Source organism: Rhinolophus ferrumequinum, assembly GCF_004115265.2.
Source record: "Rhinolophus ferrumequinum isolate MPI-CBG mRhiFer1 chromosome 15 unlocalized genomic scaffold, mRhiFer1_v1.p scaffold_54_arrow_ctg1_1, whole genome shotgun sequence".
NCBI lineage: Eukaryota > Metazoa > Chordata > Mammalia > Chiroptera > Rhinolophidae > Rhinolophus > Rhinolophus ferrumequinum.
In genome coordinates this window covers 11,007,859-11,035,012 of record NW_022680357.1, presented here as the reverse complement: position 1 = coordinate 11,035,012, position 27,154 = coordinate 11,007,859, and the positions used below count along the sequence as shown (strand labels likewise).

The following is a 27,154-nucleotide window of genomic DNA, read 5'->3' as shown; positions in this document are numbered from 1 at the left end:
GGGCGGGACGGGGTCACGTGCGCACCGGGCCGTAGCGGCTCAGGATGGGCGGGTACTGCGTGCAGCTGGCAGAAAGAAGGCAGGGGTCGCCTTTGGCCTCGGTGCTCGCGGATTGGGCACCTGGGGGCACCGGCCCTGGGCCGGGAGCCCTCCCTCCAACCTCGGAGGCTGCCCTTAGCCACCTCTCCCCCCTCCCTTACAGAGGGGGAAACTGAGGCGCACAGCAGGTAAGAGTGTTGCTCCGAAGCAGGGAGCGACGGAATCCCGGGCAGGGGCCGGAGAGGCAGGACATTCCTGAGCTGAATGTCCTTGCTTGGGGTGGGGCCGGGGGTGACACTGGTCATTCACTTGTTCGTTAGTTCATGTATTCATCATTATTCGTTTATTCAACACGTATGGAACACCGACCATGTCCCTGGTACGGCGGTCTCCGAGTAGGAGACAAACAAGACCCCCTCCCTCATGGAGCTCGGATTCTGCTGTGGGCTGAGGCTGCCGGGAATTTGCAGCCCCTTGGCCGCTTATACTCATGATTAACGTAATAACCCTGTGATTAGGCCCCCACCAAGTGCCTGCCCTGTACTGACGGCTGAACACATTTTATCAAAACGACCCAGAAAGGAGGAACTATCCCATATTACAGATGAGGAACCTGAGGCTCCACAGAGCTGAGGTACCTGGCAGGATTGGAGGCCAGGCCTGGGAACAAGTTGCCTGTTAGTGCAGTAATTTCCATTTATTCACACAAGAAGGCAGTCCAGTGAGAGGACACCCCAATTGGTGGCCAGCTGGGGCCCAAAATAGGGTGAGGGTGGGAACCATCAAGACCTCTGTGGCCCAGGTCCCCTGGGACACCTCCTCTGGCTTGGAAGACTAGAGGGGGCAGATGAAGCCCATGATTCTGCCGGCTGGGGAACTTGTCAGCTGGAAACATCACCCCAGCCTCAAGCAGACCCTCTAGGAGGCCATGCTCACAAGACACGGTGGCCAGGATCTCCTTAGTCCTACCGCAGCCTGGCTCATCTCTGTCCTGCTTCAGATGCATCAAGCTGTTTCCCACCTCTGGGCCTTTGCCGGTGCTTCGTCCTCCAGCTGAAACGTTCTTCCACTTCATCTTTCTTTCATACCTTGGCTTAAATGTCCTTCTTCAGGAGAGCCCTCCCTGAGATCCACCTATGAGCAGTTCCCTTTGCATTCTGAAATTGTACATTTTTTGAGGATATGTGATTAATTTTTGGTCTGTCTTCCCCAGGGCTAGGTCACTTTTATTCATGGCCATGTCTGCAGAAGAGTACCAGGCACTCAGTAGGTGCAGAATACATGTATGCTGAATGAATGAATGATTAGACTGCAGAGCTCTAGGCCTGGCTCAGCTGCATCCTTGCCAAGAGGCCAGGCCCAGATGGTGAACTGGGGGTTGAGCAGGAACGGGGGACAGAGAGGCAGAGGGAAGCCCAGCTCCAGGCCAGCTGCCCCAGAGGGCAAGAGCCAGGTGTCTCAAACAGCTCCTGCTCCCCAGTCTGCCCAGCACTGCCGTCAAAGGCTCTGGTCTCGTCAGCCACACCTGGGAGCCCAGAAGGGAAGGAAGCAGGTTTTTCCCACAAAGCCAGTTCCAGTGGCCGCTGTGGTTCCAGCCTCAAGTTGGCAAAGACTTCATTAGTGGTGAGGACGTGGGAGGGGCAGGCTTGGAGCCCCAGAGCCAGAGCTTGCAAAGCAGTGACAGAGGAGACAGGGACACTTTTTGGGAAAAGATTCTGGGAGAAAAAAATGGTGAAGTGGAATGTAGCATGGCGTAGAATTTGAGAGTCAGACTGCCGGGTCCAAATCTAGCCTTTCCTGCTGAGTAGCTTTGGAAAAGCTGCCTAACTGCTCTGTGCCTCAGTTTCCTCATCTGAAAATGGGGGTAACAGTAAGTTCGACTTCACAGGGTGGTTGTAAGCACCTCAAGTGCTTGGTGCAGACTCAACAATCCCACCCATTCAGTGTTCACATTAGTAATAGGATTGGACAGGTGTGGGGTGAACTTGGGCTTTCCCATTTAGAACTCATCAAGTTACTGCACCTCTCTGAGACTCAGGCTTTTCTTCTTCATGTGGGTCTCATGTAACCCACCTCTTGGGGTGCTGAGAGGTGGAGGGCTGGGAGTAGCCCATCTGGGCCCAGCCATCACCTTGCCCAGACTGAGTTGCTTCAATAATAACAATAACAATGAATAATAATAGCAAACATTGTTCAAAGCACCACATGTATATAAACTCGTTTTAATCCCCATTTTACGGGTGGGGAAACTGAGGCACAGAGTGGCACATATGCACAGAAATCACCTGGAGGTCTTATTAAAAATGCAGATTCTGGGTAAGCAGGTTTAGGTGTGAAATTCTGCATTTCCCACAAGCTCCCAGGTGGTGCTGATGGTTGCAGACACACTCTGAGCAGCGAGGGGCCTTGCTAAAGTTACACAGAGGCTGAGCACCCAGCCCACACAGTAGGCTACAGAGTCCTAAACCTAACCGCCACCCTAACTGCCTGCGCCAGCCCCAGCTTTCTCCCTCTACAAAGAAGAGGCAGGAAGTAGAGCTCCCCTCCCCAAGCTCATTTCCTCTCTTGAGGCTCTACCACCTCCCTCCATGGTGTCATTTGGCCTGTTAGAACCTTCCTGCCCCCAGTATCCCAGGGGGTGGGGTGGGGCTCTCTGTCAATGGCAGGGAGCTTCTCAGATGCTCATTAGCCAGGAGGATAACTAAGGGCAAGGGATGAGCTCACCCTGGCTCCCTGGGGCTTGCTGAGGCCCAGCTGAGCCCTGTGCCAGCCTGGCCCTGTGCCTGCTGCCTTTTGCCTGAGGGGCTGGGACAAGGGAGGGGCTTGCTGGGGAGTAGAGAGGCCTCAGCCAGCCCCAGGGGAGACTCCCTCCAGCTTTGCCTCCCTGCCTAGCCCACAGCCACCAGGCAGTGCAGGCACTGCTCCCAGAGCATCCGCATAAGGATTCCAGGCCTAGAAGGGAAATGAAAATTGCTTAGCCTGAGGAGAGTCCCCTAAAAGCTGAGCGGGGACCCAATGGTGAGTTCTGCAGGGTGAGGATAGGTGGGACACAGAGAGGGAGTCAGCCAGCAGTGAATCACACAGCAATTCTTGTTCAAGGGGAGAAAGCTTCACTTCTGTTAAGTGGCCTAAACATCACTCCAGCCCTGGCTTACCTTACATAACCAGGAGGTGTAGACCTCAGGCTCAGTCTTGAGCAATCTACACTCTTGAGCCAGAATTTAACAATGTGTTGTTTTCTGCCTATTTATGTTTACAGTTACCTTCTATTTTGGGGCACAGGTGTTGCTTTTCCATTTATGACAGGACATACCCATTCCTTTTTAAATCCATTTAGGGAGAAAAATAGTTAACTTAAAGCTAAGCATAACGGAAGTGACTAGCGGTGGTGTGAGGAGATGGAAGCAGTGGGACGGTGGCAGGTGCATGGCTGACTGGCTGAAGTGGGTCACCTGCTGGAGGTGAATCCGAGGGCTGCTGGCAGCCCAGGCACCCCACAGTCCTCTCAAACAGGGCCCAGCAGAGCCCCCATCCCAGACACAGAGACATCCCACAGGTTCTGTGTCTGCTGGAAAAGTCTATCTGGGTTGTGCTGGGTTGAGTGGGGCCTGGGTCTGCCCTGGTCTGTATTCCTGGGGTCTGTGGGGTCAGTGTGATGAGCAGACTAAGGGAGGGTCGGCGTGCTCAGCCTGACGTGCTCCCCTTCCCGAGCCTGCGCTACATTTCCATCTGCAGCACACACACGCACGCACGCACGCCCAAGCACTGGAGCCGTTAATCATTTCACTCAGTTATTCATTCAGCCAATCTTTATTGAGCACCTACTATGTGCCACGCACTGTGCTAGTTGCTGGAGAGAGACAGCCGTGAGCCAGACAGGCAAAACAGCCCTCACGGGCTTTACGTTCTCCTGAGGGTAGAAAGACGATAAACACAGAAACAAGTACAGTATATGGCATGTCAGACAGTGCATGTGCTACAGAAAAAGAGAGAGTAAGGTAGGAGGAGTGGGAACGTGGAGGGTAGAGGTACGGAGGTCCTCTCTGACAGGCGTGCCAGGCCCTGGGATGGATGCAGCCTTGTCCTGGCACCAGAGAAGCTCACAGATGCGGAAGCAGGCAGGCGATGAGCCAGCACTAGGCAGGGATCGCTTTTATTTTTGTTTTTAAGTAATTTCTTAGTGAACACAGAATGGTGGGCAGATCGTAATCCAGATCGTGATGTGTTCTCTTCTTTGGTCCTTGTATGACTTTTATTAAAAATTTCGTAGTTATTTTAATCATGTAATACACACCAGGTACCCCATCAATCAAAACAAAAGCGAGGACCCTAGCAAAGGCTGACATTCAGTCCTGAGATGCCCGCATCCCATCTCCCACCTGGGGGCCCCATCACTTTGAATCCTGTCTTCATCGCTTCCTGCTTTCTTTGTACGGTTTTATTATACCTATATCCTACAAACATATTTTAAAACTTTAGTTTCTTCTTACTAATTTTATTTAAAGGGTGTATTAGTTTCCTGCGGCTGCTGGACCACATACTACAAACTGAGTGGCTTAAACCAACAAATCTATTCTTACAGTTCTGGAGGCTGTGTCTGAAATCAGGGGGTTGGCAGGGTGCTCCCTCTGAAGGCTCTAGAGAAGGATCTGTTCAGTGCCTCGCCCCTGGCTCGGGGGGTTGCCAGCAATCCCTGACAGCCCTTGGCTGAGAGATGCACGCTCCAGTCTCTGCCTCTGTCTTATGTAGCGTTGCCTCTTTTTTTCCTTCTCCCAACATTACTGAGGAATAAATGACATATGTAATTGTGTATAATTAACGTGTACAAAGTAAGGCTTTAATATACATACACATTATGGAATGATTGCCCAGATCCAGATAATTGCCATATCCATCGCCTCACATAGTTACCGCTTTTATTTTTGTGTATGTGGTAAGAATGCTTCAGATCTACTCTCAGCAACTTTCAAGTATACAGTACTGAATTATTAACTATAGTCACGTGCTGTGCATTGGATCCTCAGAACCTATTCTTAAAACTGAAAGTTTGGTTGGCGGGTGGGGGATGAGGGTGAGGGGGATCAAATATATGGTGATGGAAAGAGAACTGACTCTGGGTGGTGAACACACAGTGTGATTTATGGATGATGTGATACAGAATTGTACACCTGAAATCTATGTAATTTTACTAACAATTGTCACCCCAATAAATTAAAAAACAAAACAAAAAAAAAACCCTGAAAGTTTGTACCCTTTGACGTACGTCTGCTCGTTTCTCCCTCCACCCATCCCCTGGCCACCACCATTCTATTTTCTGTTTCTACGAAATGGGCTTTTTCTTCCTTCCATTCTACGCCCCAGCCCCACCGCTGTCCAACTACCGTGTTTCCCCGACAATAAGACCTAGCCGGATCATCAGCTCTAATGCGTCTTTTGGAGCAAAAATTAATATAAGACCCGGGCTTATATAATATAAGACCGGGTATTATATTATATTAAAGACCCAGTCTTGTATTATAGTAAAATAAGATCGGGTCTTATATTAATTTTTGCCCCAAAAGACGCATTAGAGCTGATGGTCCGGCTAGGTCTTATTTCGGGGAAACACGGTATAAGTGATAACCATACGGTATTTGCCTTTCTCTGTCTGGCTTATTTCACTTAGCATAATGCCTTCCTTCCCTGTTTCTCCATGTTGTTGCAAGTGGCAGCATTTTCTTCTTTTTATGGCTAAATAATATTCCATTATATTTATATACCACATCTTTAGCCATTCATTTCTTGAAGGACTTTTAGGTTGTTTCCGTATCTTGGCTGTTGTGAATAATGCTGCAGTGAATATGGGAGAGCACATAGCTCTTCAAGATAGAGATTTCGTTTTATTCACATGTGTATACTCAGGACTAAGATTACTGGGTCACATGGTAGTTATATTTTTAATTCTTTAAGGAACCTCCATACTGTTTTCCATTGCAACTGTACCGTTGACATTCCCAGGGACAGTGCATGAAAAAGTTCCTTTTTCTTCACATCCTCACCAACACTTATCTCTTGTCTTTTTTTATAATAGCCAGTCTGACAGGTGTGAGGTGATCTGTCATTGGGGTTTTGATTTATATTTTCCTGATGATTAGTGATGTTGGGCACCTTTTCATGTACTTATTGGCCATGTGAATGTTTTCTTTGGAAAAATGTCTAAGGTCCTTTGCCCATTTTTAAATTGGGTTATTCTTTTTGCTCTTGAGTTGTGTGCATTCTTTATATATTTTGGATAGTAACCCTTTGTCAGATACGTGGTTTGCAAATATTGTCTCCTATTCAGTAGGTTGCCTTATCAGTTTATGGTTTCCTTTGCTGTGCAGAAGCTGTTTAGTTTGACGTAGTCCCACTTGTTTATTTTAGCTTTTGTTGCCTGTGCTTTTGGTATCTTATCCAAGAAATCATTGCCAAGACCAATGTCATGGATCTTTTTCCATATGTTTTCTTCTAGTAGTTTTATGGTTTCAGGTCTTACATTTAAGTCTTTGATCCATTTTGGGTTAATTTTTGTGAGTGATCTAAGATAGGGGTCATTTCATTCTTTTGCATGTGGATATCCAGTTTTTCCAGCACCATTTATTGAGGAGACTATCTTTTTCCATCGTGTGTTCTTGTCGCCTTTGTCAAAAATTAGTCGACCATATATGCATAGGTTTATGTGTGGGCTCTCTATATGCATGGGTGGGTTTATGTCTGGGCTCTCACAGACCAACTGCCACTGGTCTGTGAGTCTGTTATTATGCCAGTGCCATACTATTTTGATTACTATAGCTTTGTAATATAGCTTGAAATCAGGAAGTGTAATGCCTCCAGCTTTATTTTTTCCTCAAGATTGCTTTGGCTATTTGGGGTCTTTTGTACTTTCATACAAATTCTAGGGTAATTTTTTTCCTATTTCTGTGAAAAATGCCATTGGAATTTTTATAGGAATCACATTGAATCTGTAGATTGCTTTGGGTAGCATGGACATTTTCACAATATTGTAATCCAAGAACATGGGACAACTTTCCATTTATTTGGGTCTTCTTTAATTTCTCTCATCAGTGTCTTTTAGTTTTCAGTGCACAGGTCTTTCACCTCATTGGTTAAATTTATTCCTAAGTATTTGATTGTTTTTGATGTTACTGTAAATGGGATTGTTTTATTAATTTTTCTTTCAGATAGTTTGTTTTTTGTGTATAGAAACAAATGGTTTTTGTATGTTGATTTTGTATCCTGCAACTTTACTGAATTCATTTATTAGTTCAAACTGTTTTTTGGTGAAGTCTTCAGGAGTTTCTATGTGTGAGATGTCATTTGCAAACAGAGATAATTTTACTTCTTTTCCAGTTTGGATGCCTTTTATTTCTTTTTCTTGCCTAATTGCTATTGCTCTTCTTTAAGGACCTCAGTCATTGGATTTTGGCCCACCCTAATCCAGCACGACTCCATCTAAACTTAACTAATCACATCTGCAAATGCCCTATTTCCAAATAAGGTTACATTTACAGGTACTAGGGATCCGGATTTCAGTATATTTCTTTGGGGACACAATTCAATCCACAACAAAGGGAGCCTAGACAACCAAAAAAAGAGTATCAAGCTGTATGAATCTTCCAGAGCTTAATTTCTTCATGTACTAGCACATAGCTAAGATAGACCCACATTGTAGTTCACTTGTTTTAACTGTTGTGTCTTATTCCAGCAGGTTAGTGTATGACAGGTGATCCATCTGCTCTCCTACGGATGGCCTCTTGCGTGGTATCCAGGTGTCTGCTAATTTGAAGGGCTGTTTGAACATTCTGGTAAGTGGCTCTTGCTGCATACATGCAAGAGTTTCTCTAGAGTGTTCACCTTGAAGTGGAATCACAATACGTTAATGTTCAACTTTAGGAGATAATAGCAAGTTGCTTTTCAAAGTGGTTATATTAGGTTGGTGCAAAAGTAATTGCAGTTTAAAAGGTTAAAAATAATTGCAAAAACCGCAGTTACTTTTGCACCAACTTAATACTACTTACACCCCCATCAGCATAGTGCATGGTCCACGTCCTCTCCTTCACTTGCTATTATTGGATTTTAAAATGTTTGCCAAGCGAGTGTAAAACTGTTGCCAGTGGAGATCTTGATTTGCGTTTCCTTGATCACTAATGATGCTGAACAAATTTCTTAATGCTTAGGTCTAAAATACATTCACCTATGTTTTCTGAAGCTTTGTTTTTGACATTTAAGTTTATAACCTGTCATCTTTCCCATCATTAAAGTCGAAAAGATACTTGCCTATAATTCCTACTGAAGGTTTTAAAGTGGTCTTCTTTGTTTGTGGCATTTAAGTCCTTAACCTGGAATTTATTTTTGTGGGAGAAGGGATTGGTTGTATACTCTTGGGAGTTTTTGTAGGGTGACAAGTGTATTTTGGGGACAAGGGGCAGGATGTTTGACTAGAACCCTTGAGAGTACTGGAAATTGCTTGCTGGTTTTGAGTTCAGATTCTCCTCTATCTCTGAGAGCTTCAGTTTCCTCATTTATAAAATGGGAATTATAGTAGATGCTGCCCTGGGTTGCCCTGAGCTTTACATGTGATAAGGCATGCAGAAGGCATCCCACATCGCAGTACACAGCATAAGAACACTACCTGGTGTTTATTGAGCACTAACTATGTGCCAGGTGATGTGCCAAGCATGTTACATGGGTTTTTAATACATTTAACCCCCAACAACTCAATACCCCCAAGTAGTTGGTATTTTCTATACTTTACAGAGGAGGTTCAAATAGGATGAGTAAGTCCCCTAAGGGCAAATATCTAGCATGAATCGGAGAACTTGAACCCAGGCGGTCTGGTTGCAGAGCCCTCATCTATCACCACCACACATCAAAGCCATTTCCCTTCCCTTCCTCCATCCTCTAGAATCCAGTCGCCGGACTGAGGAGAGAAATGGCTGCTTCTCTAGGAGGAAGGGTCTAGATGTTGAAATGGGGGAGTGGTAGGCTGTTGAGCTTGAATCCCCTGTGGCCCCTGCCTTTGCTTCCAAGGTTGGGGAGAGGCTGGGGAGGCAGGGGGGAGGCTGGGCCTCCTGACGGGGAAGACAATCCATCCGCCCCCCTGGCCAGCCACTATGGATGTGAGTCACTGGCCACAGCAGTCCCCCAGGGTCATCCATCATTCACAACTGCCATCCGGGATCTGGGGTTGCTTTGGGGTCAGGTAGGAATTATTAGCAAGGCCCAGCTCTCAGGGGCTTTCATCTGCAGCTGAGCCTGAACACAATCAAACCTCTTCTCTCCATCTGAAGGCTAGGGTCTTCCCACCAAAGGGGATGCACACAAAGGGCTTTGAGCTGCGTTTGAGCCCAGCTCTGCCACTTCCCAGTTACCTTCTCTGAGTCTCAATGTCCTTATCTGTAAAATGGGAATAACTGGACCTACTTTGCTAAAAGATTTAGAAATAATCTGTGTGAAAGGCATGAGTAGCCTATAACAGGCTTTGATTATGGAGCTGCTGTTATTACAGTCGCTCTTTTGATGATTGTCTCCCAGGCCCTGCTGGGGATATGGAGATGGTGTGACCCCTCAGCGAGTTTGCAGCCCCCTGGGAGAAACAGACCCCCATTGTATTACCTGCAAAAAGGGCTTTTAATAAGCCAATGTGTCCCACCACAAAAGCTAGTTAAAGGTGATTATTCATGGAACAGCTATTTATTGAACACCTACTATGTGCCCAGCAACCTGCAGTGGTGAGCAAGACAGTCAGTCCTGTATCCATAATATCTACAGTCTCGTGTCCCAGGAAAAGTGGGGGCTTCTGTGTCCTGCTAGGAGGAGACCTCCCAGGATCAGGCTGGGCAAATGCAGGTGACAGAGGGCTCCCAGGTCTGCCCGTGGGTGGGGTGGGGGCCCATGCACACCCATCCCCAAACCCACCAAAGCTCACATCTCTCCTTTGCTGGAAGGCCCTGACTGAGGGGCAGGGGTAAGAGTGGAGTCCCTCCGATCACTCAGACCTAAGTGTGACTTATGGGGCCTATTAGTTATCTATTCTGCGTAACAAGTTACCCCAACACTTAGCAAACACTTCTTTTCTCATAGAATCTGTGGGTCAGGAAATCAGGAGCAGCTCAGCTGGGTGGTTCTGGCTCAGGGTCTCTCATGCAGTTGCATTCAAGATGCCAGCCAGAGCTGCTGTCCCAGGCTTGACAGGCTGGAGGACCCGCCTCCACATGGCTCACTCCCACGGCTGTTGGCGGGAGGCCTCGGCTCTTCACTATGAGGGCCTTTCCAGCAAGTGCCACAACATGGCAGCTGGCTTCCCCAGCCTGAGCGATTCTAAATAGAGAGCAAGAAGAGTGCCCACGTTTAAAAACATAGATGGTAATATTCCACACATGCTGTTCTGGCCTTTGCTTTCTCACTTGAAAATATATCTCAAAACTCACTCCCTATCATTACACACAGACATGCTTTATTCTTGTTGATTTCTTGACTTTAAAGAATAATTTGAAACACGGTGCTGCTAAACTACAACAGCAGAACCTGGTATTTGTTGAGCGCTGACTGCCCTGAGGGCTGTCACCTCATCTGACCCTCCCCACACCCCATAAGGTGGGTGCTGTTCCCAAAAAACAATTCAAATTCATGGGCAGCTTTTATAAATAGGTAGAAAATAAAAAGTACTCACTACAGAGAAATGTCAAGCCCTGGACTGCAGTACTGCCAAATAATAACCGACAAAGGTTAACAGAATAATAAAATACTAACGTATATATTATCATATTATATTAAGATGCAGTATCATTATATAGTAACATATTAACATAATAAACATAATATATTGCATTAACATAATAAATAGAAATAATTTATTATAAATATGTTTAATATATTATAAATATATAAATATAAGAAAATATGTAATAAGAAGAGGAAAAGAAATAATTGAGACAAAATACTGGGAAAAGAACAAAACCAGGAGGAGCTGCAAGGTTACTCGCGCAGGAACTGAGACCAGGGCTGGCTCTGAGGCTGTGCTTGGGCGGGAGGCTGTCGGTGGGGTACTGAGGTCCAGGGGTCCAGGTAAAACTTTGCTCCCTTGGGTCTCACTCCAGATGGGGAGAAGCTTCTAGAAGGGGTAGCGTTGCCCGGAATTAAGATGAAACCCATCTGCCAGCGGGCTCACATATGAGATGAGAGGTGGAGAAAGAGCACGTTCCTGCGCCACAGCCCATCTTCTGAACCTCAGAATCCTCTGGCCCTGGCGATCTGCTCCCTCCTATTTGTGGGGAACCTGAGCCAGCGGGCTGTCAGGCATCCTCGGGGTCTCTGCAGATACTGGGGCTCCAGGGGGTGTGCCTGCCCTGTCAAGAGCCCCCATAACTCCAGAACGGGCTGATGGGGTGGCATAGTACATACCTGCCTCTGAGGCTGTGGTGACGTAGACGCATTCATATGTGCAGAGCAGGGCCCAGGAGCACCTTCCGTGGGTAGCCGATGCCACTGAGATGGTCCTGATTCCCGGCAGGTCCTGTGCCACTCGGTCGGGGGGGGAGGGGGGCTTTGTCCAGAACCAGACTGCCCCCCCCCCCCGGCACGGGCTCTGCAGGGAACATTGTTCTGGGCTCTGAGCCACATAGGCTGTGGGTTCAAGTCCAGCTCTGCCTCATCTCCACTCTGAGGCTCCAGCTCTCTGAGCCTCAGTTTCTCCATCTGTGGCATGGGCTTGGTACCTGGGCAGCCTGAGCACTTGGTAAGAACTCTGGCTGAGAGGGGTGTGCAAGAAAATGAGACTCATTTCTGAGCAGCGCTGGTGCCCCCAGTACTCCCTGATTCCTGACGAACTATAGAAGACCCACCCACACTGCCCCAGGCCCCCGCCAAGCCTTGTCCCTGCTGCTCTGGCCCCTGAGGGAAGAGGTTGGAGCGGCTGAGTTGTCTCTAGCATGTCCTGGCCTGTCCTTGCTGGGAGACCAGAAGGGAGTGAGTGGCTGAGGCAGGAAGGCAGCTCAGGTCCTCGGCTCCTGCTCAGGTTCTTGGGGCCTCAGCATCTCCATCTGCCCTTGTAGCCTCTGCCCCCTTCCTCCCTCCCTACATTGCAGCCGTGCTCAGCCACAGCGGTTCCCTGTCACCTTGTGTCATTTTGGGGGCTGTCTCAGAGAGGAGTCAGGGTGGGGCCTTCTAAGGATGCAAAGTTGTGGAAAGAACATTCCAGGTGGGGGACAAGCAGGGCAAAGACTTGAGGTGGGAACAGACGCCAAGGGGCTTGGAGGGAAGAAGTGGTGGGAGAAGCGGCCCGAGGGGAGGACCAGGCCTGGCTGGAGGCCTGGCGGGTTTCGGGCAGGGCGTGACGTGCTCCATTCCCTCAGCCCTGCACCGGAGTCTCCCTTCTCCTTCAGCCTGGAAACCCCCTCCCAGAGTTCCCTGTCTCAGCCCTTTCCCAGGGCCTTCCCAGCGTCTCTGTCTCCCCACCCCCACGAGGGGTACTCTCAGGGCTGGGGTTTCCCCAGGATGTACAGCCAGAGAGGGGAACTAATACTCATTGTTGTAAAGGCCACGGTGCATGGTCCTCCTCCTACCGTGTGCTAGGCCTTATGCCGGGCGCACTGGCTCTGGCCTGAGCCCCTTGGACCCTCAGGTTGTACAGGCCCCATTTTACAGATCAGGAGACCGAGACACTCGAGTGTGACTCACTCGAGGCCATGTGGCTCACAGGGCAGGAGTCAGGATTCGAACCCAGCTCATTCTCATCCCAAAGGTTTGTCAAATGTCATTCGAGACTCATGACAGTGAAAGTAGGAGCTTTCCTACCTGCCTCCCTTCAATCCCCGCATTTTGGTAAATGTCGCCACCAGATCCCCAGCTGCTGAGCTGGACTCCCCAGAACCACTCTCAGTCCTTCACTGACCCCTCTTCCAGGCGCTGGTCTTTAACTGCCCCTGGACCGGCCTTGTAGCAACTTCAACACCCACCATATCAGTGGTGGTTATCTCTCCCTCCCTCTTGAGAACAAAAGAGGAAATTCAATGGTGGCAGGTTGCCATGGATGTAGAGAAAGCTATACTGAGATCTGTGGGCATCTTTCTCTAAAGATACACTTCACATGACTGCAGTAAAAGCAGTGTGTCTGGAAGCGGGGCCAGCCAGTGGGTCCCTCGTGTCCCTAAGGAACCCGCAGGACCTGCCAGTCAGCCCCACCGCCCCCAGAGAAGTCGCAGGGAGGTGGTAGCCCCCATAACCCACCCCTTTTGTCATAAGAGAGTCCTACGAGGGCTCAGAGTCACCACCCCACCTTCTGTGAAGCAGTGCCCTGGTTGGGGGTAATGTTCTAAAACCGATTGGGGTGATGGATGTCTAACTCTACGAATACACTAAAAGCCACAGAATTATACACTTTAAGTGGGTGAATCGTATGGTATGTGAATTGTATCTCAATGAATCTGTTTTAAAAAAAACAACTCAGGTGTCCTTCCCCATAAGGGTGGGGGTCCAGATCTGCTCAGACCATGAAAAGTAAAAAAAAAAAAAAAAAAAATTGTGAGAAGACTCATATATTACCTAATAGCAATAATCAGAGCTACATTTTTTTAGCGCTGGTGACAGGCCGAGCCCTATTCTAAGTGTGAACTCCTGTGACTCTCACAACAACTCTATCTGGCAGACATTACTAAGCACCCATTTGGCAGATGGGGAAACTGAGGTACACAGTGGGAATGTGGCTTGCCAAGGTCACAAGCAAAGAAATGTCAGGGGCAGGGTTTGAACCAGCCAGCCTAGCTCCAAAACCCTCACTCTCCTCCACCCCAATATACACAAAAATAAAGAAGATGATTGTATGATAATCAAGTGTGAGCACCCCACAGTGGACCAGCGGGCAGGTCCCGGCCATATTCTTATCAACACTGTAAACTGCCAGCTGGCCCCGCTTCCAGACACTGCTTTTGCTGCAGTCATGTGAAGTACATCTTTTGAGAAAGGTGTAACGTCCTCTAGATGAGCTTCTTTCAGCTCCCCACCTACTTCCCCGCTTGCTGCTGGATTCTTCTATTACAAATCATATCATCATCTCATCCATAAATACATTTATCTTCAGCATGTATCTTTTACAAATAACCACATTTTCATTTAGTCACCATTTTCACACTTACAAGAAGTTAATGATTTTGTAATATCCCCTAAAATCCCATTTCCCCCCCATTGTTTCCTAGATGTATTTTTTATGGGTAGTCGATTTAAATCAAGCAACAAAGTTCATACATTGCATTTGGCTGGTGTATGGCTTAAATCCCTTTTAAGCTGTAATGATTCTCCCTTTTTAATTTCCTTGTCTTTTAGTCATTGCAGAAAATGCGAAACCCCTGCTTATAACCATTAATTTGCTGTCTCTTAAAGGGCCTCAAGCAGAAACCCGAGTGGTAGGGGGTTGGGGCGTGGAGGCTTGGCCCAGCCTCCAGGCCTGTGGAGAACCTGGTATTTCTATCTTAGTGGTTATACAAAAAGAAATAAAATTAGGCCTAGGTAGAAAAGGGAGGTACATTGAAGTTGGCAGCAGCTAAATATATTCATTTGTCTATTTTATCACAAGTGTGTCATTCCCACCTTCAAAGCGTCTGTGGAATCTGTTCTCCTCTCTCTCTTGCAGAAAGTGGATTGAAGGAGGTGAGGAGAGAAGTGGGGAGATTGGTGGAGGCTCCCACAGTCCCGGCGAGGGCTGATGGTCGCCTGGGCCAGGGTGCTGGCTTTGGTGAAGAAGGAACAGGTTCCAGAATATTCTAGAGGTAGGTGGTCAGGTGCAGTGGCTGTCTGGACACGAAAGGCAAGAGATGTCCGAGGTGCTTTGGGCAGCAGGCTCCTTTCTCGCTGGGAAAGCAGCCTCCCCGCCTGAAGCTCATCTGCAGAGCCCGCCTCCCAGCTGCCAGCTTAGCCCGGGAGATGACACACGCACAGTGAAGGTGAGTCACTGCTCAGCATGGGACACCAGCACCCCGTGCCCAGCCTTCCACAGAGGATGAGCCAACAGAAAGGAGGGAGGGGGCGGGACACAGGTGCGGATGGCTCAGTGCCTCTGTGAGACTCAGTTCCCCATCTGAGCAGTAGGCATGCCCGTTCCCACCTGGCTGGGCGTTGTGAAGAATTAAATGGTGATTCCTGCTCTTAAGTGATGGTCTAGAGGAAGAGAGCGTAGGTGGCCTCAGGTGCGTCAAGTGGATGTGAAGAGTGGCCAGCTGGGAGGCTGGGCTGTAGCTGACCAAGATACAGGGCCACACGTGTCCCAGGTGGCCCTTGGTGCTTGCTGGGGTCAGCCTCAGCGCCCTGGGTGCAGGCACAGCGGGACTGAAACAGAGGAAGTGACTGCGGGCTCTGTCCATGGTTCCAGACGTGCCCCGGGCTGGCCTCTGTAGAACCTCCGGCTCTTTATTTTCCTCTTGTGCTTTGATGGTGAACACCCTGCAGTAATGAAGAGGCAGCCTAGAAAAGGGCAAACGGCATGGATCCAAGTGCTCTCTCAGCCACCTACCTGCTGCTGCATGATCTTGGGCAATTCACTTAGTCTCCCCAGGACTCAGTTTCCTCATCAATAAAATGAGCATAGTCATTCATAGAACCCTCCTAGTACGCATGTTGTGGGGGTTAAATGAGGGTAGGTAAGCTTCCGTCGGGTGAGTTAATACCTGTAAAGTGCTTAGAACCATGCCCAGCGCACATAAATTGGGGACCCCTTCACGCTGCGTCCTGCGTGCCTTTGACATGACCTCAGCAGTCTTTGACGGTTTCCTTGATTTCTGGATGACAGCATGTCCCAGGTTCATCTTATCCATTTGCTACCTGGAATCAGCCGTTTCTCACAGGAGCCTGTTCCTTTTGGTGACACATGGCGTTGGGGACCCCAGTCTAGACCTGAAGGGTGCTCACTGCTACTGGGTCATCATTGCATCTAGGCTTGAAGCTGGCAGAACCGATCGTTCTCACTCACATTTAAGATGACAAGGTTTTGTTTAACTTCTTTGATTTTGTTTTTTACCTCTTTTTCTTAACAGGAAATCTTGGTTCCCAACAACATTAATACAATTTCTGATCATCTTTATCCTATATTACAAAGCTAATAGTTTCAATGTAACAATACCCATATAATTACTTCCTATAAGATGAGTGCAGTTGAAAATTTCACTGCGGTTCTATTTCTTTGTGGTCCTGTGGTCCTTAGATTAAAGGCCATTAGGGGTGTACAGCCGAAATGCTATTTCAAAGTCATTTCCAACAATCTTGTTAGGGTGGTCGCCAAGTTGACATTCAATCAGGTTTATTCATTTCTGGTTTTTTTGTTTGTTTCAATTTTAAGGGATCGCTTTTTTTTGGTCTTTGCTTCATAATTTTGTAAACTGTTCGCATTTAAAAACTGTAAAACAAGATACACTCAGAGAAGTCTAGCTTCCACTCCTGTCCCCTTCGCTCACTGCCTCCTTCCCCCACGGGGAACCATTTGTATTAGTTTGTGCTTTATCCTTCCATTGTTTTTTTTTGAAAATAGAAGCAAATATATACACACCCCACACATACGGTGGTCTCCCAGTCAAGTTCCTGAACTTGTTGCAACGATGTTGCTAACCTTTTTTGGACATCAGAGGGATTATTCATTATGAATTTGTACCAACTGGACAAACAGTTAACCAAGTTTACTATTTGGAAGTGCTGAAAGGCTGCGTGAAAAAGTTAGACGACCTGACTTTTCGTCAATAATTCATGGCTCTTGCATCACGACAATGCACCAGCTCACACGACACTGTCTGTGAGGGAGTTTTTAGCCAGGAAACAAATAACTGTATTGGAACACCCTCGCTACTCACCTGATCTGGCCCCCAATGACTTCTTTCTTTACCCCAAGATAAAGGAAATATTGAAAGACATTTTGATGACATTCAGGACATCAAGAGTAATACGACGACAGCTCTGATGGCCATTCCAGAAAAAGGTTCCAAAACTGCTTTGAAGAGTGGACTAGGTGCTGGCATCAGTGCATAGCTTCCCAAGGGGAGTACTTCAAAGGTGACCGTAGTGATATTCAGCAATGAGGTATGTAGCACTTTTTCTAGGATGTGTTGTGAACTTCGTTGTCTGACCTCGTATTTGGAAGGTAGCATACTTTGTATACACAGTTCTGCTACCTGGATTTTGTTTTTGCACTTCACCACAGCTCCTGAACTCACTCCAGTGCAGTGCTGGGAGAGCTTCCTCCTTCCTTTTCACAGCTGCATAGCACTCTTCTACGTGGCCATCCGGTATTTTTAACCAGTTCCCTCCTGGTGGATGTGAGGGTTGTTTCCAGCTGTTTCTCATGCTAGCAACCAAAAATTCCCTGTGTACATGCTTGTGTATTTTGTGTGGTGTATTTTGGGGGTAAATTCCAACATGCCCTAACGGGATTTTTAAAAACTTTCTCTTAAGATTTCATTAAGTTTTAGTTTCACAGTAAAATTGAGAGGGCCTCATAGAATTTTAAATCATAACTGTGATTGATACATATTACACAGGAGCTCGTGGTGCTCTGGGAGGACATAACCAGGGCCTCTGCCCTAGTCAGAGCAGGAGGGCTCCCCGGAGGAGGTCGTGGTCCTGCTGAGATCTGAGGGGAATGTGGGAGGTGAGTAGATAAAAAGAGGAGGAAGGGGCCGGCCCGGTGTCTCAGGCGATTAGAGCTCCATGCTCCTAACTCCTAAGGCTGCCGGTTCGATTCCCACATGGGCCAGTGGGCTCTCAACCACAAAGTTGTCAGTTCGATTCCTCGACTGCAACTAAGATTGAACACGATACCTTGAGCTGAGCTGCCTCCCGGATGGCTCAGTTGGCTGGAGTGTGGGCTGTCAACCACAAAGTTGACAGTTCGATTCCTCGACTCCCGCAAGGGATGGTGGGCAGCTCCCCCTGCAACTAAGATTGAACACGGCATCTTGAGCTGAGCTGCCGCTGAGCTCCCGCATGGCTCAGTTGGTTGGAACACATCCTCTCAACCACAAGGTTGCCGGTTCAACTCCCGCAAAGGATGGTGGGCTGTGCTCCCTGCAACTAGCAACGGCAACTGGACCTGGAGCTGAGCTGCGCCCTCCACAACTAAGATTGAAAGGACAACAACTTGAATTGGAAAAAAAAAGGCCTGGAAGTACACACTGTTCCCCAATAAAGTCCTGTTCCCCTTCCCCAATAAAATTTAAAAAAAAAAAAATAGAGGAGGAAGAAGTGTTTCAGGCAGCAGCATGTGTTAAGACCCTGTGGCAGGAGTGAGTGTGATATATTTAAGTAACTAACAGAAGGCCCGTGAGGCTGGAGCTCAGAAAATGAGGGGAGCAATGGGGTGAGGCTAGTGGAGATTGAAAGAAGTGGTTGAAATTGGCTGGTAATTGCGAGGTGAAATGCACAGAATCTGGTGCTTCTGTTAGTTGGGGCATAGATTCAGGTGCCACTTCCCAAAGTAACTGCTTTAGATAAAAAGAACTCTGTTTTCCCTTCTCCGTACGGCCTAGTGTAAGTGTTCTGATTCCGGTTTAGCTGCTCCGACGCCTTAGGGGCCCAGCTTCTACTACCTGGTTGCGTTGCGGTTCCTAAGCCATTGCTCTGCTTTTTATGTTCTGAATGGATCGTCACCAGTCCTGCACTCTGACTGGTGGGAAGGGGTAAGGAGAAGGGAAGGTAGTGATGGAGAGAGACCCACCCTTTCCCTTAAGGGCACAGCGGGGCATTGTACACTCACTTTTACTCGTGAGTAAAAAAGACTGAGGAATGGAGAAGCACACCTACACAGCAGTGCTCCGGTTTTAGCTGAGTGGGAACACAGGGTGACCCCAGACTGTCCTGGAGAAGGGAACAGAATTGTGTCTGGCACACCGACACTCCCAACCTTAGTTTCCCATGAATGGACTGCCTGCACCCCAGGCAGGAAGCAGGTGGCAGGAGGGATCACTGCCCATCCCCACTGACCGATTGCTGTCCCCTCTGAGCCCTGGCTGGGGTCACAGTGACCCCCTGCAGGCTGAGGGAAGGCAGCCTGACCTGGGAGATACATTGACGTGGGTTCAATTCCCAGCTCCGCCCTGTGACGTTGGGCAAGTTGCTTAACCTCTCTGAGCCCCAGTCTCCTCTGTCCAGTGGGGATGAGGCAGGACCTGCCTCACCATGGTGAGGACACTGGGCGGTTGCTCATGAAGTACTGGGGCCTGGCACACAGTAGGTACCTGGGGTGGTTGGTCTCTCCCTCTGAGGAACAGACTCCCCGCTGCTCCATAGCAGTGCTGGGCTCAGCTGTTGAGAGCCCTGGTTCCTACCTTCTCTGAGCTGGAGCAGCTAGGATGCCCTGGCCCATGCTAGAGGATCAAGTCCGAGGGGAAGGCTGGCTGGAGAAGAGGTGGTCACACTCCCACCCCAAGTGCCCAGTTCACCAGATGTTGACAGGAAAATCACTACATGTAAACAGGACCCTTCACAACCAGACTTCTGTCTGCCTGCGTCAGGTCTGGGTTCTCACAAAATCCACTTGTACATAGTGGAGGAACCCATAGGCGCAGGACAGACTGCTGAGGTTCAAGTCCTGGCCTCGCCACTTTCTCTCGAGCTGACTTTCTCACTTCTGTGATCCTCAGTTTTTCCATCTGTCAGATGGGGATAATGAGACCACCCGGCTCACAGGAATACTGGGAGGATGCAGCCAGCTCAGACATTTAAATAGCTTAGTCTGGTGCTGGGCATGTAGTAAGTACTGACGAATTTCACATGAGCCATGACTGGTTGGGCATCCGTGCTGGACAGGCCAGAGACTATGAGGTCACCAGGGCAGGGGGCAGTGTGTGTGTGGATGAGAGGGCAGGCACACAGGCACTGTTAAGGGATCATTTTTTTAAAAAGTAAACTCATGACTCTCGTACAAATATAACATCTTTGAGCATGTGTCAAAGACTTTGACGCCCGAATTAATGAAGGAACTAAGACATTACAGCCCATTCAGAGGAGAATTAATAACCACACGTGCATAGGCAATTAGGAGTGCTGAAATGAATTTACAGATAGGTGCAAACCTGGTCGTTGTGCACAGGGCTCTCCCAGGCAACGCATTTGCATGTCTGTGGAGGTGAATGATTTGCTTTACAACCCGTTTTCTACAACTTACAAAAAAGCTTGAAGATGATGAAAGGCCAGGATAGCCAAGGAGGGGGCCCTAGGCAGGATACCCAGTCATCTTTTTGTCTGTTTCAAAACTTTTCATCACACACATACACACACAGGCATGATAACTACCAAATGTAGTCATGCTCACATACCCACATCACACATACATGTGTCACACTGTGTGTGTGTGTCTGTCTGTCTGTCTCTCAGTCTGTTTGACTCTTACTCTTCCAGAGTGATAAGGATTTGGGCTCCCGCCCCCATGCCTTTGCGCAGGCTGTCCCCCCTGCCCGCTGCGCACGCTCCCTGTCACTTCTCTGCCCACTGACGTGTTGCCCATCCATCTCGTCTCTCAAAGCTCCCGTGGTCTGTCTCTCTGAGGTGGACCACCTCTCACTCCTTGGTCCGTATTTCCCTCCGCCTTCCACGTGCCCCTACCTGGACACCTGTGTGGGCTGGAAGGCGCATGCGCTCCAGAGCCATTCAGTCTGGGTTTGAATCCCAGCTCTGCCACTTCCCCTGAAACCATGGGCAAGTCACAGCGTCTCTGAGCCTCAGTGTTTCCACCTATAAAGTGGGATAGTAATAGAAATACCTTGTGGGGTTTTTGTTTTGTTTTTAAGATTAAATTAACAGAAGCAGGGAATATGCTTGGCAGAGGGTCTGACACATAGTAAGTGCTCAATAGATATTAGCTGTCATTGCTGTTATGAAAATAGGGCTCGCAGATCCCATTGACTGGATAGTATGAGGCCCTTCCCCTCAAAGGCAAAGCCTGCAAATGGGCTTTCTCTGCAATGTCAGTGGTGGGAGGGCTCACCTACTAACAGCTGGGGACTCTTTTTGATGACGTGCCCAGCTGCTGTCAGGAGGGGTTGGCTTCAGAGCTAGGATTAAGTGGAGAGGATGTGGGAACCCCAGCCCCAGGAGGGGGTGCTGGGGCAGGATGGCTACAGCTGGGCTGAAGTCCCAGGGTCTGCGGTGATGGATGAGGGGCCAGTCGGTGGAGGAAGTGGCTGCTCTGGACGACAGCTGGCCGACACTGATGGATGGCAGGGATGCAGGGAAGACCAGAGAAAGCCCAGATGCTGGAAAAACCTGCCAGGAGCTCAGCTACAGGAGCAGCCTGGTGGCCGGAGTTAGACACAGGGCAGAGGGGACATTGGAGACCTTGTGCGTCGTGTGTCCTGAGCACTCCCTCTTCACATCCCATCATGAGAGCAACCTGAACGGCCCCAAGCTTTGATGCCAGGCACTCGGGGTCCAGGCTGTGTGACCTTGGACTGGTAAAGCCCACGCCCTGATCCCATTCAATCCTCACTACCACCTGGGAAATGTATTACTATAATATGGAGAAACAGGCTTAGACGGGTGAAAGGAACCATGATGTGTGTCAGAGCAAAGCCGTTTCCACTTCCCATGAAGCCAAGAGGCCCTGTCAGTAGGAAGTTCTCAGGAATCCTTCCTTGTGATCACCAGCTCTCCCTTGTTTGTCCAGAATCATTCATTCGTTTGTTCGTTCGCTCATTTGTTTATTCATTTATCCATCCACTAAACCCCAAATGACTTATTCCTCTGTGCTGGGTCCTGGCTAGGCATTGGGGATACCTGGGCATTGGGGATATCTGCCTGGCACCAGGGACCCGAGAGTAAGCACACAGCAGCATCCACTTGTATGTTTTATGTTTTTATATCTGCATCTATATATCTATAACTTTATTAAAAAAATAAAAAGAGTCAGACACAGTCTCTGAGCTCATAGAGCTCACAGTCCCCAAGGGCAGCCTATCTCAACCTAGGACCTAGGGGATGGGAAAGTGGTCAGGGATGGCTTCCTGGAGGAGGTGGAGCCTAGGCAGACACCTGAAGGACAAGGTGAAGGAGACACCCACTTTTCTCTGAGCAGGCAGGGAGTGGGAAGGAAAGAAGGTTTTTCAGTGGTGGGGACATTTGAGTTACACCCTGAAAGTCAAGTAGTGAGTCGACAGAGGTACAGGCAAGGTCTTATAGCAGCAGGAACAGCATATACAAAGGCCCAGATGCCAAAATCACCATACGGTGAGGGGGTACACAGGTTTATAGTGAATTTAGTATGCAGGACTCCAGAATGGAAAAGAAAATGGTAAATGATTGGGTCAGAGACAAGATGGGCCCAGTTTAAAAGGTTTATATTTTCCCCTCAGTTTTTTTTAGATATAGTTGACATATACCATTATGTTCGTTTTAGGTGTATAACATAATGATTTGATACTATATGTATGATGAAATGATTACCACAACAAATTTAGTTAACATTTATCACCTCATAGTTACAAATGTTTTTCTTGTGCTGAAAACTTTTAAGATCTGCTCTCTCAGCAACTTGGAAATGCACAACACAGTGCTATTGTTAACTGTAGTCCCCAATCTGTGTGTGATGCCCCAGGACTTGCTATATCTTTTACCTGGAAGTTTGTACCTTTTGACCACCTTCACCTATTTCACCCCCCGCCCACACACACCCCTCCCTCCAGCCCTGGGCAATCACCAATCTGTTCTCTGCATCAGTGAGTACGTCTTTTTTAGATTCCACATAAATGAGATCATACAGTATTTATTTGTCTTTCCCAGTCTGACTTACCTCACTTAGCATAATGCCCTCAAGGTCCATCCATGTTGTCATAAATGGCAGAATTTCCGTCTTTTATGGCTGCATAATACTCCATTGTATATATGCACCACATTTTCTTTATCCATTCATCCCTGTATGGACACAGAAGTTGTTTCCATGTCTTGGCTACTGTGAATACTGCTGCAATGAACATAGGGACGCAGGTATTTCTTCAAGATAGAGATTTTTGTTTGCTTCAGATAAATGCCCAGAAGAAGGATTGCTGAGTCATATGGTATTTATATTTCTAATTTTTTGAGGAACTTGCATACTGTTTTCCATAATGGCTGCACCAGTTTACAATCACATCAAAAGTGCACGAGGGTTCCCTTTTCCTTTACATCCTCACCAACACTTGATATTCTCGTGTGTGTGTGTGTGTGTGTGTGTGTGTGTGTGTGTGTTTTAATAACAGCCATTCTAACCGCTGTTAAGTAAAAGGTTCTAAATGCTGTGAAGGCTGTGAATTTATCCTGAGGATACAGGGAGCCACTGAGTGTTGCAAGCAGAAGGTGACTCAGGAGATTTGTGTTTGAGAAAGAGAACCCAGACTGCCATTTGGAGAATGGATTGAGAGTGGAGACGGGGGTCATTTGAAGGACGAGGCAGTGATTTGAGAGAGAGGCTCAGGGCCCAGCCCGGCAGGGGTGGATGGGTGGAAATTACAGTACTGAGGATGCAGAACTCACGAGGCTGGACAGCCATAAGTTCCTGGGCAAATGTCACCACGGAGAGGCATAAATGTGCTGGTTACCTGCTTACTCAGCCCGTTGTTCTCCCTCACTCAGCATGGGCTGCAAATACAGCTGGGAGAAGACACTGCCATGGTTGACCAGGAGGGGGACGCAGAAGAGAAAATACCAGAGCCCTTGTACTGAGCACTTTGCTACACGTAACCCCCATCCAATCCTCATTGCAGTCTTGCGAGGAAGGCCTTCATTTTACTCCCATTGCAATCGGTGTTAGAATTTAGGTCACCTCTGGGGAAGAGAAAGGGAGCGGTGACCAGGGGGTGAGCAGTATGGGTTTTCTGGGATGGCCATAATGCTTCCGTTCTTGCCCTGAATAGTTCATGAGTGTGTTTTCTTTGTGAGGATTTGTTGATCTGTGCACTTAAGATGCGTGCCTTTATTATAATTTCTTTTTCTGTAAGAGTTTTATGCCTCGACCAAAAATATAAAAAATATGTTATGTGCGTTTTACAAATGACAAAGTGTTGGGTTCAGTTTTGAGGGGTGCAGTGGTGCACTTAAATTTCCTTTAGTAGGTGGTAGAGCTGAGATCGGAATCCAGGAGTGCCCAGCGTAGAAACCCAGGTCTGGTCGGCCTCTTAGTGCCTTTCAACCAAGATGCTCTTCCCAGAGTGACCTGCAGGGGGCGAAGAGAGCAGGGGAGACGCCACGGAGGCCAAGAGGCACCCGGCCAGAAGGGGGCGCTGCTGTCACAGGAAGCGGGCGCGGGCAGCTGGATGAGCTGAGCCCAGGTTGGAGGGAGAACTGGGCAGTGAATCAGCTCTTACCCGCCTTTTACAGAGGAGGACTCCGAGGTCCAGAGAGCAGGAAGGGCTCTCCCAAGGATGAATCAGCATCTCAGGGTTCCACCAGTCCAGTTCTCCTGCCTGGGAACCTGAGCTACATTTCCGAGGTCTGAGGACACCACGGAGACCTTAGAGGTCAAGAACGGGATCCAGAACCCCCAGGTCACCCCATGGGAGTGACCCCTGGTTTCACTGCTGCCCAGCCCAGCCCAGCCCTGTTGGGTGGCGGGGTCTGATGGAGATGAGCCTCAGGGCGTGACCCAGGGATGAGCCAAGACTCCAGAATGCGGTATCCAGGCTTCTGTGGGTGCACACCCGGCTGCCCTGTATAGAGGGTGAGGAAGGAGGGCCGGCCCCAGGGGGCACCCTGCAGGCCGGGACGTCATGCAGCCCGTATCCTGACCTTGTACACTTTCTAACTGGAGGTTTTCAGAGCAGCAGTAGGAGCCCTCTGAAGTTCTGCCCAGTGGGATTTCTAAATCCCCCTGGGTTGGTGGTGCTGCTGGGTAGAGGGTGGAGGATTCAGGCTGGGACAATCCCCTCGTTTCCTGGCCTGGGTTTCTTCCTACTTCCCAGCAGTTAGCTCTGGCAAGCACAGCTTAGTGGGGGCATGAGGAGGTAAGTGGGAAGCTGGTAGGTTCAAACCCTACAGCTGCCACTCACACACCCCGACGTGGGGTTCATCCCTCTCCCTGCCAAGCCTCCTCTGGAAATTGGGGAGGCTGAGGCCCATTTTGCCAGAAAGCAGCTTCCTGTGTGAAATGAAAATGACCCCACAGATCTGGCACACAGAGGGGGCTGTCTGTTCTCTGGCAGACCCCATTTGGCTATCTGGAGTCTGCAGTGGTGACAGCCAGAATTTAGGGCTTGCTGATAACAATTTTTTTTTTGGAGGGGGGATAAATCTTCATGCAGAAGAATTCCAAATAATTCACCTTGATCAGCCAGGTGACCAAGGTCGACATGAGCAGTGATACATGACTGCTGTGATGGTGATGGAAGTGGCCCTTCACCTCTGTGGGCTTTCTCCCGAAACACACCACCCCTGTCTAATCATCCGAAGAACATCCGACAAATCCCACTTGAAGGACAGTCTACAAAATACATGACAAATACTTCTCAAAACTGTCAAGGTCATCAAGTACAAGGAAAGCCTGAGGAACTGTCACAGCCCAGAGGAGCCTACGGAGACGTGACAACTAAATGTAACGTGGTGTTCTGGATGGGGTCCTGGGACAGAAAAAGGACATTAGGGAAAACTTAAGGAAACCCAAATAAAGCATGGACTTCAGTTAATAATAATATATGGTGTTGGTTCATTAACTGTGACAAATGCATCACACAAGATGTTAATAATAGAGGAAGTTGGATGTGAGTAGTATGTGGAACTCTCTGCCACTTTCACAATTTTTCTCTACATCTAAAACTATTCTAAAATGTAACGTTTATTTAAAAAATTTCAAGGGTGGACATGAGATTGCTAACTTTTTATTTTAACTAATGAAGACATTAAAAACCTCACCAAGCCACTTCCTCTCCCCATTGTTTGATAAAAGGATGTCATAGCAGAAGGAAGGCCTCCATCTCGGAATAAAGGACAAGGTGGAGATGGAGTAAGTCCAGGTTAATGAAGAATTCAGACTCTTAATTGTTCTCATCTTGCCAAGGACCTATGAGAAGGCTGGGGCTGGCCTTAGCCCTGGAGAATGTGGGTGGAGCGAGCGATGGTTAGAGAAGGCCATGGCGGAGGACACCAGACACTCGACCAAAGCTGGAGGGGGATTCTGTAGGGAAGGTACTAGGGGAGCCGTGATGGGTGGTGGCAGAGGTGGCTGGTGGTCAGGGTTCAGCGCCAGGAGAGGGAGATAACCACCTCGGGTGGCCTGGGGATTAGGGTTTTCCTGGGCCCTGGACCTTCGGTTTTACCTGGGACAGTCCTGGGCCAGCTGGGCCGGTTGGTCCCCCTAACCAAGCAGGTGGGTCAGGGGACAGGAGACAGCACAACCCAATCCTCAGGGGACGGCATCAGCCCTCAGCAGCTGTCCGTGGCCTCTTGGAAAGGGACAGGCAGGCCCTATGTGGCCATATCTTGTGGAATTTATTATTTTTTTCAAGAGAAGCTAGAAATCTGTTTAAACAAACAAACAAACAAAACTCTCCGGTTTCAAATGTGGGCAGCTAATTCAAACAACTGTGAAATGCTTTTCAGGCCGAAGGAAGCACAGTGCCTCCCTGTGGCCCCCAGGCTGCCAGTTTGAGACCTCTGGAGTAGTTGTGACTTGGGTCCTTGAGCTGGTCCCTTGGGCTCCTCTGAGCTTCAGTTGCCCTGACTGTGAAAGGGGAACAGTTTTGCCTCCTTCAGGGCGGTGTGATTTGTCTGCAAATCGAGTGTTCAGACCGGCACACAGGAAGTTTTCCGTCAACAGGAACACACAAGTGGCAACGACAGAAATGTCCCTCAAGGAATGAATGGACAAACAATGTGGCAGCCTTAAGGAGGCATGATGACATGTCAGGACACGGGTGAATCTTGAAACCATCGTGCTCAGGGAAAGAAGCTCATCGCTAAGGACCACATACTATATGAGTCCATTTCTATGAAACATTCAGAATAGGCAAATCCATGAAGACAGAAGTTAGTGGTTGCCAAGGGCTGCGGGAGTTGGGGAAACTGGGATGGGGGAGGCAATTGCTAATGAGTATGTGGTTTTTGGGGAAGGGTAATGAAAATGTCCTAAAACTGGTGGTGGTGACGATTGCACAACTCTGTGACT

General features: G+C 48.5%; 1 long non-coding RNA gene across 3 annotated transcripts; it reads left to right on the top strand.

The window, feature by feature from the left end:
* Positions 1-33: 33 nt before the first annotated feature.
* On the top strand, positions 34-27,154 carry LOC117019382 (uncharacterized). 3 transcript variants are annotated; one of them, XR_004422485.1, is made up of 5 exons: positions 34-227; positions 7,763-7,862; positions 14,684-14,819; positions 25,325-26,175; positions 26,590-27,152. It is a non-coding gene; the product is annotated as an uncharacterized LOC117019382 (long non-coding RNA). The 3 variants fall into 3 exon arrangements; XR_004422484.1 differs by having other exon boundaries at positions 25,325-27,154; XR_004422486.1 differs by lacking the exons at positions 25,325-26,175; positions 26,590-27,152 and adding an exon at positions 24,376-25,313.